Source organism: Bos indicus, chromosome 7, assembly GCF_029378745.1.
Source record: "Bos indicus isolate NIAB-ARS_2022 breed Sahiwal x Tharparkar chromosome 7, NIAB-ARS_B.indTharparkar_mat_pri_1.0, whole genome shotgun sequence".
Lineage (NCBI taxonomy): Eukaryota > Metazoa > Chordata > Mammalia > Artiodactyla > Bovidae > Bos > Bos indicus.
This window is the reverse complement of record NC_091766.1, coordinates 109,524,098-109,533,673: the sequence shown is the minus strand read 5'-3', so window position 1 is coordinate 109,533,673 and position 9,576 is coordinate 109,524,098. Positions and strand designations below refer to the sequence as shown.

Sequence of the window (9,576 nt, the reverse complement as noted above, 5' to 3'; positions counted from 1 at the left end):
TCTTATATGCAAAGTACATCATGAGAAATGCTGGGCTGGATGAAGCACAAGCTGGAATCAAGACTGCCAGGAGAAATATCAATAACCTCAGATATGCAAATGACACCACCCTTATGGCAGAAAGCGAAGAACTAAAGAGCCTCTAGCTGAAAGTGATAGAGGAGAGTGAAACAGTTGGCTTAAAGCTCAACATTCAGAAAACTAAGATCATGGCATCCGGTTCCATCACTTTATGGCAAAGAGATGGGGAAACAGTGGCAGACTTTACTGTTTTGGGCTCCAAAATCACTGAAGATGGTGACTGCAGCCATGAAATTAAAAGACGCTGACTCTTTGGAAGGAAACTTATGACCAACCTAGACAGCATATTAAAAAGCAGAGGCATTACTTTGCCAACAAAAGTCCATCTAGTCAAAGCTATTGTTTTTCCAATAGTCATGTATGGATGTGATAGTTGGATTATAAAGAAAGCTGAGCACAGAAGCATTGATGCTTTTGAACTGTGGTGTTGGAGAAGACTCTTGAGAGTCCCTTGAACTGCAAAGAGATCCAACTAGTCCATCTGAAGGAGATCAGTCTTGGGTGTTCATTGGAAGGACTGATGCTGAAGCTGAAACCCCAATACTTTGGCCACCTCATGCAAAGAACTGACTCATTTGAAAAGACTCTGATGCTGGGAAAGATTGAAGGTGGGAGGAGAAGGGGCCGACAGAGGATGAGATGGTTGGATGGCATCACTGACTCAATGGACATGAGTTTGGGTGGACTCCGGGAGTTGGTGATGGACATTGAGGCCTGGCGTTCTGCAGTCCATGGGGTTGCGAAGAGTTGGACAGGCCTCAGCTTCTGAATTGAACCAAACTTCCTTGGCAGACTCTGACTGGCTAGCCCTGTTCAGTTCAGTTCAGTTCAGTTCAGTCGCTCAGTCGTGTCCGACTCTTTGCGACCCCATGGACTGCAGCACGCCAAGCCTCCCTGTCAATCACCTACTCCCGGAGTTTACCCAAACCCATGTCCATGGAGTAGATGATGCCATCCAACCATCTCATCCTCTGTCGTCCCCTTCTCCTCCTGCCCTCAATTTTTCCCAGCATCAGGTTTTTCAAATGAGTCAGCTCTTTGCATCCGGTGGCCAAAGTACTGGGGGTTCAGCTTCAACATCAGTCCCTCCAATGAACACCCAGGGCTGTCCAAGGGACTCTCAAGAGTCTTCTCCAACACCACCATTCTAAAGCATCAGTTCTTCGGTGCTCAGCTTTCTTTATAGTTCAATTCTCACGTCAGTAGGTGAGTACTGGAAAAACCATAGCCTTGACTAGAGGGACCTTTGTTGACAAAGTGACATCTCTGCTTTTTAATATGCTGTCTAGGTTGGTCATAACTTTCCTTCCAAAGAGTCAGCGTCTTTTAATTTCATGGCTGCAACCACCATATGTAGTGATTTTGGAGCCCCCTCGAAATAAAGTCAGCACTATTTCCACAGTTTCCCCATCTACTTGCCAGGAAATGATGGGACCGGATGCCATGATCTTAGTTTTCTGAATGTTGAGCTTTAACCCAACTTTTTCACTCTTCTGTTTCACGTTCATCAAGAGGCTCTTTAGTTTTTTGCTTTCTGCCATAAGGGTGGTGTCATCTGCATATCTGAAGTTATTGATATTTCTCCCAGCAATTTTGATTCCAGCTTGCGCTTCCTCCAACCCAGCCCTGGTCAGCTGACCCTAAAGGGGCCGGCGTTCCCTGGCGAGCCTTGATTGGCTAGCGGTGGTCAGCTGACCCTAAAGAAGTCGGCCTTCCCCGGCGGGCGCTGATTGGCTAAGCCTGGTCACCTGTTTCTAAATTGGCGGCCTTCCGGCTCTGAGTGCTTCCTACCGCGTCCTTAGCAACCCGCCGGTCCGCGCAGGCGCGAGCCCCGGGTGAGCTGCTTCTGATCACTCGCGAGCTGAGGTTACAACCGCGTCCGCCACCCCGGCCGCCCGGAGTCCACAGGTCGGGGCACCGAGGCTTCCCCCTCGGGTTCCTTGGCCCTGGCTGTCTGGAGGAGCTCGCTGCCGCGCTTCCCGCTCAGGCTCACCATCTGAGCGCCCGGGCACCCAGGGGAGCCCTGCAGCAGGGAGAGCGGATAGGCTGAGGATGGGGACGTGGCTTTATGCTGGGCAGCTTTCCCGTTGCTGTTAATCGGGGAATTCTTTTCGTTTCCTCTGCACTCGGACTTCCTTGTCCTGCGGGAATCCTTAGCTTTGAATCCTGCTTTCCACTCTGGGCAGTTTCCAAGTCCTTACAGACTTGGCGAGATGCGCTCCCCTCCCCTCTCGCAGACTTCGAAATTTCAAAAAATTTTAAGTGTTTGGCAAGTAAGGGTCCAGGGAAAAATCCTTGAGAATGTGAGATGCAAGGATTTTTTAAAAAGCAGTTAATCTTGATAAAAGAGCACAAGTTATCTCTTAGGAAAATTTTCCAGGAAGAGGTAAGGTGATGGTTGGAGAAGTAGATGGCACCCCACTCCAGTATTCTTGCCTGGAGAACCCCATGGACAGAGGAGCCTGGTGGGCTACAGTCCATGGGGCTGCAAAGAGTCTGACAGGACTGAGCAACTAACACACAAGGTAATGGTAGTATCTTCCTTCCCCCCTGCTTTGTAACCTTATCTCAACAGTGTATCTGAATGGATTCTATCTTTTTGGTTATCTTTGGTCAATAACCATTGTTTCTTTCTTAAGGTTAGAGTCTAAATCTTGTGTTTTCTAGTGTAGGTTACCAAGCCAAAGGCTTACTATAATTTTGTATAGTTCTCAGAAATTGTTTTTTAAAATATACTTTTCCAACTTTGTTTCAATTGTAGCTTAAAAAAATACACTAGGGATTAATGTTAAAAACTTAAATTCCGAGTCTATGCCAGATAGGTAGGTACAAAGCATATCGAATTCATACTTAAATCTGACTGTTCTGCAGATCCTATTACTGAAAGCTCAGCCTGTCTTGTACATGGGTGAGGAATCAAATCTGAAACAAGAGTTTTGGGTGAAGTAGAAAGGCTAGTTTTATTACTTTGCCAGGCAAAGTGGGGGCACAGCCGGCTCTTGCCTTGAAAAACTGTTTCAATCCAGGAGGATTTGATGAAGGCTTCTATAATGATGGTTCAAAGATGGGGTCTCTAACAAGATTAGAGTTTGAGTAGGGCTTTGTTGTTGTTCAGTCACTAAGTCATGTCCAACTCTTTGTGACCCCATCAACTGCAGCATGCCAGGCTTCCCTGTCCTTCACTGTCTCCTGGAGTTTGCTCAAACTCATGTCCATTGAGTCGATGATGCCATCCAACCATCTCCTCCTGTGCCACCTCTTCTGTTTTTGTTTCAGTCTTTCCCAGCATCAGGGTCTTTTCCGGTGAGTCGGCTCTTCACATCAGGTGGCAAAGGTTTGAAACTTCACCAGGGCTTGCAGGCCCTTGGTCTCATCTCAGGAGGTCTGGTCTCCTAATCTTGATGAACCTCTCTGGTCCCTTTAATCGTGCTCCAGGTGGTTTCTTGGCTGGTCCTCCTTGATCAGCAACTGTTGAATCTGCCCTTTGAAACTCAGGGAAGGTCCTAAGGGCTGGAGTCTACAAGAAAACAAGAAACAGGGGCCTACAAGAAACAGGGGCCAAAAGGGCCTCGGTGCCTGGGGTCCCACAAGGCTCCGCTCAGCTTCAGTGCAGTGTCAATAACGTTTATAGAGCGCTGGCACACAGCGGAAATCCAATACAATAATTCAGGGACAATTATATCCATTTTTGCCATTCTTCCACAAACTATTCATCATGTGAGTAGTTTGCATCAAGGCCAAATGGCTTCCTATATTGGGTATCATCCTAAATAAAGAGGTAAACTGATGCAAGCTGGAATTGCCAGCAATTGACTTTATTGAATAGCAGAGGAATTGTAATTCGGAAAATGCAAACCATAGCAAGCTACAGGGGAGTCTACTGAGGGTTTGGCGTGGGCTGTATATTTTGTGGAAAGAGTCCAAAGAAGGGGAAGTCCAGCCAGAGTCTGATCAGTACATTCATGGATTGAGAATGGGGGAAAGATTCTTTGTGGATATTCATTGATCAGAAGACAAGTTCTGATTTTCTGTCAGTTGGGCATTTATGGGAAAACAGTCTCTCAGTTCTTAAGTCTTATTTTCCTGAAGGCACATGTATGAGATTCTCTGGTTTCATTTTTAGAACGAAATCCCTTCAGTGAATAACTGAGATTTAAGATATTTAACCAAGTCAGAACAAGACTGTCATTTAAATGTCAGTTCACTGCAGGTTTTCTGAATAAATGACTGATGAGAAGTGAATGAGAATGGTTCGTGTTTAGACCTTAATGGTACCTTTCACTTCATTTTCCTCATTGCCCAAGGCTTTCTAAATCATATGTGAATACTTTAACCACTTCAGTTTTCAGTGTTTTGAATATTACTATTTCATGTTAATTATGGATTATATTTATTTATTATTTCTGGGAAAATGTCAAGTACTTTATTTACTGGTACTAAGATAAAAAGACATGAAGTAGTTATGAATCATAGTTGAGGGACTTACGTGTGTGGGAAATGTTCCCATACTTGAATTGATTGTATACCCTCCAAACCTCTATTCTGACTGGATATTCAGTCTTAGTTTCTGTTAAGCCTGTCTCTCCCCTGGGGTTATACAGAAGTCCTGGGTGCTCTTGTATCAGCAAAGCACTGGAGGGGCACCACGGAACATTTGGCCACATGTTGCATCCAGAGTGTCTCCTCTGTTTTGTCGTCTTTTCTGAACCACAGCGAGGCCAGCAGAAGATTTTCCTAACCCTGCTGTGCTGTGGGGTCCAGTCCATCCATACTCAGTGGCCAGATATTGCTTCTGTGCTGCTTCTGTGTTCCTGGCGGTGCTGCTACAATAAAGGAGTTGCTCTGAATGACCTGTAACCTCCATTCCAGTCTCAGGAAACATCTTTCTGTTACTGACCCTCTCGGATCAGGTAGACTCCAATTAGGGTCTTTCCTTCAGTTCGGTTCAGTAACTGTCATGTCCGACTCTTTGTGACCCCATGGACTGCAGCAGCCCAGACCTCCCTGTCCATCACGAACTCCTGGAGCTTGCTCAAACTCATGTCCATTGAGTCGGTGATGCCACCCAACCATCTCATCCTCTGTCCTCCCCTTCTCCTCCTGCCTTCAATCTTTCCCAGCATCAGGGTCTTTTCTAATGTCAGTTCTTCACAACAGGTGGCCAAAGTATTGGAGTTTCAGCTCTCAAGGGTCTTCCTTACCTGGTGTCATTCGGGCCTATTGAAGAAGACCAGGTTTGGCAAAGCAGAGCAGAAAATTTGTTCATAGGTCAAGGAATGGGGATGGGAGAGATCATGCCCTAAAGACCTCTTCTCCCTCATGGAGGAAGCTGGAAGCTTTCTGAAAGGTGAGAGGTGTGTGTGCTGAGTGCTGAGCCGCTTCAGCCCTGTCTGACTCTGCGACCCTGTGGAGCACAGCCCGCCAGGCTCCTGTGTCCATGGGATTCTCCAGGCAGGAACACTGGAGTGGGTGGCCATGCCCTCCTCCAGGGGAATATTCCTGACCCAGGGATCAGACCCACATCTCTTACATCTCCCAAACTGGCAGGCAGGTTCTCGACCACTAACGAACCCACCTGGGGAGAGGTGGGTAGTCATCAGAATTCAGGCAAAGGGGCGGTGAGTTTCAGAAACAGCCGGAGCGTGCGCGGGCTCTTAAGCTCCTTCACAGCTGTGGTAAGGGTGCCCAGCATCGCAGGGAGCCCTCTGGGCAGAAAGCTGAATGCCGTCTTGAGGCGGAGGCCCTGCGCCCACCCTTTGGCGCTCATGTGGGAGGACTCTGCCCTTGGGGTCCGCTGGAAAAGCTTCGGGTCAGTGTACTGTCACTGTCTTGGGCTTTTCTGGCCCAGGCTGGCTCTGTGGTTTATGCAGCCGTCTCTTAGTTTCTGGTATGAAGTACGTCGGTGAGCATTGATGAACCCACTGTCGTGTAGGAAAAGAAGTGCAGCCTCTGTGTCCGTGTGGGTCTCTTCTCTGTGGCGTCGCCACGGTCCCCACAATCTCCAGGAGCCTTCTTCCTCCTACAGGGCACCCCATGCAAGCTCTTCAGGGACTAACTTTGTGTGCGTGTGTGTTTAGGTAAGGAAAAAGCCAGTGCCTTCAGGCAGTTGCACCTTTCTGCCTTGGAGATATTCAGATAACAAAGAAAGGGAAAAGCATTACTTATTTCCTCAGCATAGAGAAGTACCACCTAAATGGGAGAGAAAGGCATCAAGGATGCCCCACCACCCATACTCTCTTTTACAAATTAAACGTCTTTAATCTCTTAACTAGTTCCAAAGGGACATGCTTTACGTGTCCTCCCTTTTCCCTCACGCTAAAACCAGACAGGACGCTATGGGACCCTCCTGGGTACAAAGCCTGTCTGTGTCCCCCATTTCTTGTTGGCAGGAAAAAGGCTTCTCACGTCCTCAACCTCTCTGCCTTCTGAGGCACAGACTGAGGGAGGTGCTGATTAAGCGAGTGTGAAGGCTTGCTCCCCGTGCCCGGGGCCTGCGATCAGCCTTTCTCTGCTCCAAAATCAAGCTTCTCAGTGTGGCCTCACTGTGCACAAGGCGCACACACTTGGGTTTGACGGCAGTGGGGATGGAAGAAGCGAAAAATGATCAGGAAATTTATGTCTGGAATAGTTACTCTGGCAGTCACGTAGAAGGTGAGCCTAGAGGAAAAGAAATCCAAAGGAGACTGGGAGGTAAGCAGCCATTGTGTTCCTTTAAGACAAAGATAATGGCATCCCGATTTAGGAGAAGAGGAGGAGGGATGCAAAGGAGCCTGGATTAGCAGCACTCCCTTGAAGAAAGGGGTAGAGTGACTGGTGGTGCCTCCCCAGTGACTTGATGCTGCATGAACTTCCCTGGTGCTTCAGCTGGGAAAGAATCTGCCTGCAATGCGGGGGATCTGGGTTTGATCCCTGGGTGGGGAACATCCCCTGGAGAAGGAAATGGCAGCCCACTCCAGTATTCTTGCCTGGAGAATCCCCATGGACAGAGGAGCCTGGTGGGCTACGGTCAATGGGGTCGCAAAGAGTCGGACATGACTGGGTGACTGACACTTGGGTTGAACTGGGGAACAAGCTGAAGCAAGGTAGGCCTAACAGTCTCCATGACAGGCCTGTTTACAGGAGCTTGGTTTCTTAGAGCTGTGAAACTGACAGATCCTAAATTGTGTAGATTTAGACTTAATTTTTTTTTAACATTGGGGAGAAATACCTCTATCCTGTCATTTCATTTACGTTGTCATTTTACTCCTGTTAAACGTCACTAAACCTAATTCTAATGTACTCTCTTACCATCATTCACTGGGGTCAAAGTTGCATATCGTGAAGTGCACTAATGTTCGTTGTACACGTCAGTGAGTGCACTTGGGTGCCGGTTGCTGGCAACCATCACTGAAACTCAGGGGCTGAAATTTTCCCGATTTTCGGTCCTGGAGTTGGTTGTTTGCAGCTGGGTGAGTCTTACGTGGGCTCTGGCCTGTGATTTCACCTAAATGTCAGCCGAGGCCGAGGCCTCCTGAGGCCTTGACCAGGATGGAAGGCTCGCTGCCTTGCCTGCGGTTCCTGTGTGCGGTCAGCGGCGGGCCCGCGGGGCGTGCGGGGAGAGCTGTGGCCCGCCGGCTTGCGCGTGCTTTCCGCATGGTGCTGGCCTCTGAGCCTGTGGGCTGGGCTCTGAGAGCACAGCCAGGAGACCGAGGAGGACGCTGCAAGGGCTTCTCTAAGGTCGGGTGTCCCAGAGTAGTATTCTGCTCTGCTGTGTCAGTCAAGTCCCTGTGTGAAGCCCAGAGGTGTGGGGAGAGTGGATTCGATTCCATCTCTTTTGGGACAGCGACCAGCCACGTTACGCGCAGGACAGTACTCAGTATGGGAGGTATCGTTGCACCATTTTGAAAACTGCATTCTGCTTTGATACGTGCGTCCACCAAGTTACCCCAACGCTTCACATGTCTGTTCAGTCCCTCCTCTAGCCCCATTCTCACGCGCCCTTGGATCCAAACCATGACACGGTTTTGCCTGTTGCTGGACTTCGTATAAGGCATCATGCGCTATGTGCACTTCTGTATTTGCCTTCTTCCACGCGACGCAATCTACTTCTGTTGCCTGTTGCAATCCTTTTTTTTATTATTACTGGGGAAGAATCCTATCACATAAACAGATCACAAGCTTGTCCATTCTCCTACTGATGGATGTTTGAATTGTTTCCAGTTTGAAGCTGTTGTGAATAATAATCCTGTAAACATCCTCATACATATCTTTTTGAAACATTTCTTTTGGAGTGAACTTTCTGGGTCAAGGGACAGGTGTATGATTACCTTTCTAAGATGGAAATGGATTTCCAAGAAGTTTACGGCTTATTTTCACTCCTGTGGCAACGTATGAGAGTTCCATTGTTCTACACATCACAAAACCTAATATTGTTAATTTTTAAAAAATGTTAGTCCTTCTATTTGAACAGAAAATATAATTGTGGGCCTAATTTGAATATTCTTGAAGATTAATGATTTTGAGTATACGTGTTGATTTTTCTTTCCTCTAAGATTTTGTTCTGTATATCATTAATTTTTGTTCTTAATTCTCTTCAACTTTTGGGTAGTATATCTTCTTATTTTTCTTATATCTAAGGTGAGCTAATTTTTTAGCTTTTTTTTGTTTGAGGTAAAAGCTACTTTTGTTGCATTTCACAAGTTTTTATGTGTGATATTTTTGTTATCACTTAGTTTTAAGTGTTCTTGAATTCTATTATTTTTGTCCCACAGGTGACTTAGAATTGCAACCTCCACAACATAGAGTTTTAATTAATTTTTTTACTTTTAATTTGATTGTGTTTTGATGTCAGAATTATCTACTCATAAATTACCTATTCTTGGTAATTTAAGACTTGCTTTAGGCTAGAATTTTTAGAAAATTGTACTTGTGCTTGGGAAAGATAATATTCTCTGATTAAATGCGGAATCCTCTGTGTCCATCATATATTGTTTACATCTTCTGTACCTTTGCTGGTTTTCTTTTTGTTTCCTACTGGACTTGTAAACAGTTAAAGCATAGCTTACACTATGTTTTGCTAATTTATTTTCTCAGAGCCACGCTGGCTAACTACTTCTTTGTCTACCCATATACAACCAATTCCTAGTAATTCATTTCCCCCTGTAGATTAGCTCCGGGTGTTTTCCCTTTTTTCTTAGATTTCAGGTTTCCTTCTTAGTCCTACAAAATTGCTTTAAAAGACAGGATCCTAAGTCTATGTTAATTAGTCATCTTTTCTGAAACTGAAACCCCTATCAGTAATTTTTATTGATTCGTCTTTTAAAATTGAATGGGAGAAGGCAGTGGCACCCCACTCCAGTACTCTTGCCTGGAAAATCCCATGGACAGAGGAGCCTGGCGGGCTGCAGTCCATGGGGTCGCTAAGAGTCAGACATGACTGAGTGACTTCACTTTCACTTTTCGCTTTCATGCATTGGAGAAGGAAATGGCAACCCACTTCAGTGTCCTTGCCTGGAG

At 46.4% G+C, this 9,576-nt stretch overlaps 1 protein-coding gene across 5 annotated transcripts in view; it reads left to right on the top strand.

Moving 5' to 3' along the window:
• Positions 1–1,846: 1,846 nt before the first annotated feature.
• Positions 1,847–9,576, top strand: part of TMEM232 (transmembrane protein 232) — a 263,478-nt gene continuing 255,748 nt past the window's right edge. For 3 of the 5 annotated variants that reach the window (XM_019965506.2, XM_070794118.1, XM_070794124.1), the window contains exon 1: positions 1,847–1,989. The gene's annotated coding sequence lies outside the window, so the exon portion shown is untranslated. The other 2 variants (XM_070794121.1, XM_070794123.1) reach the window with 2 other exon arrangements.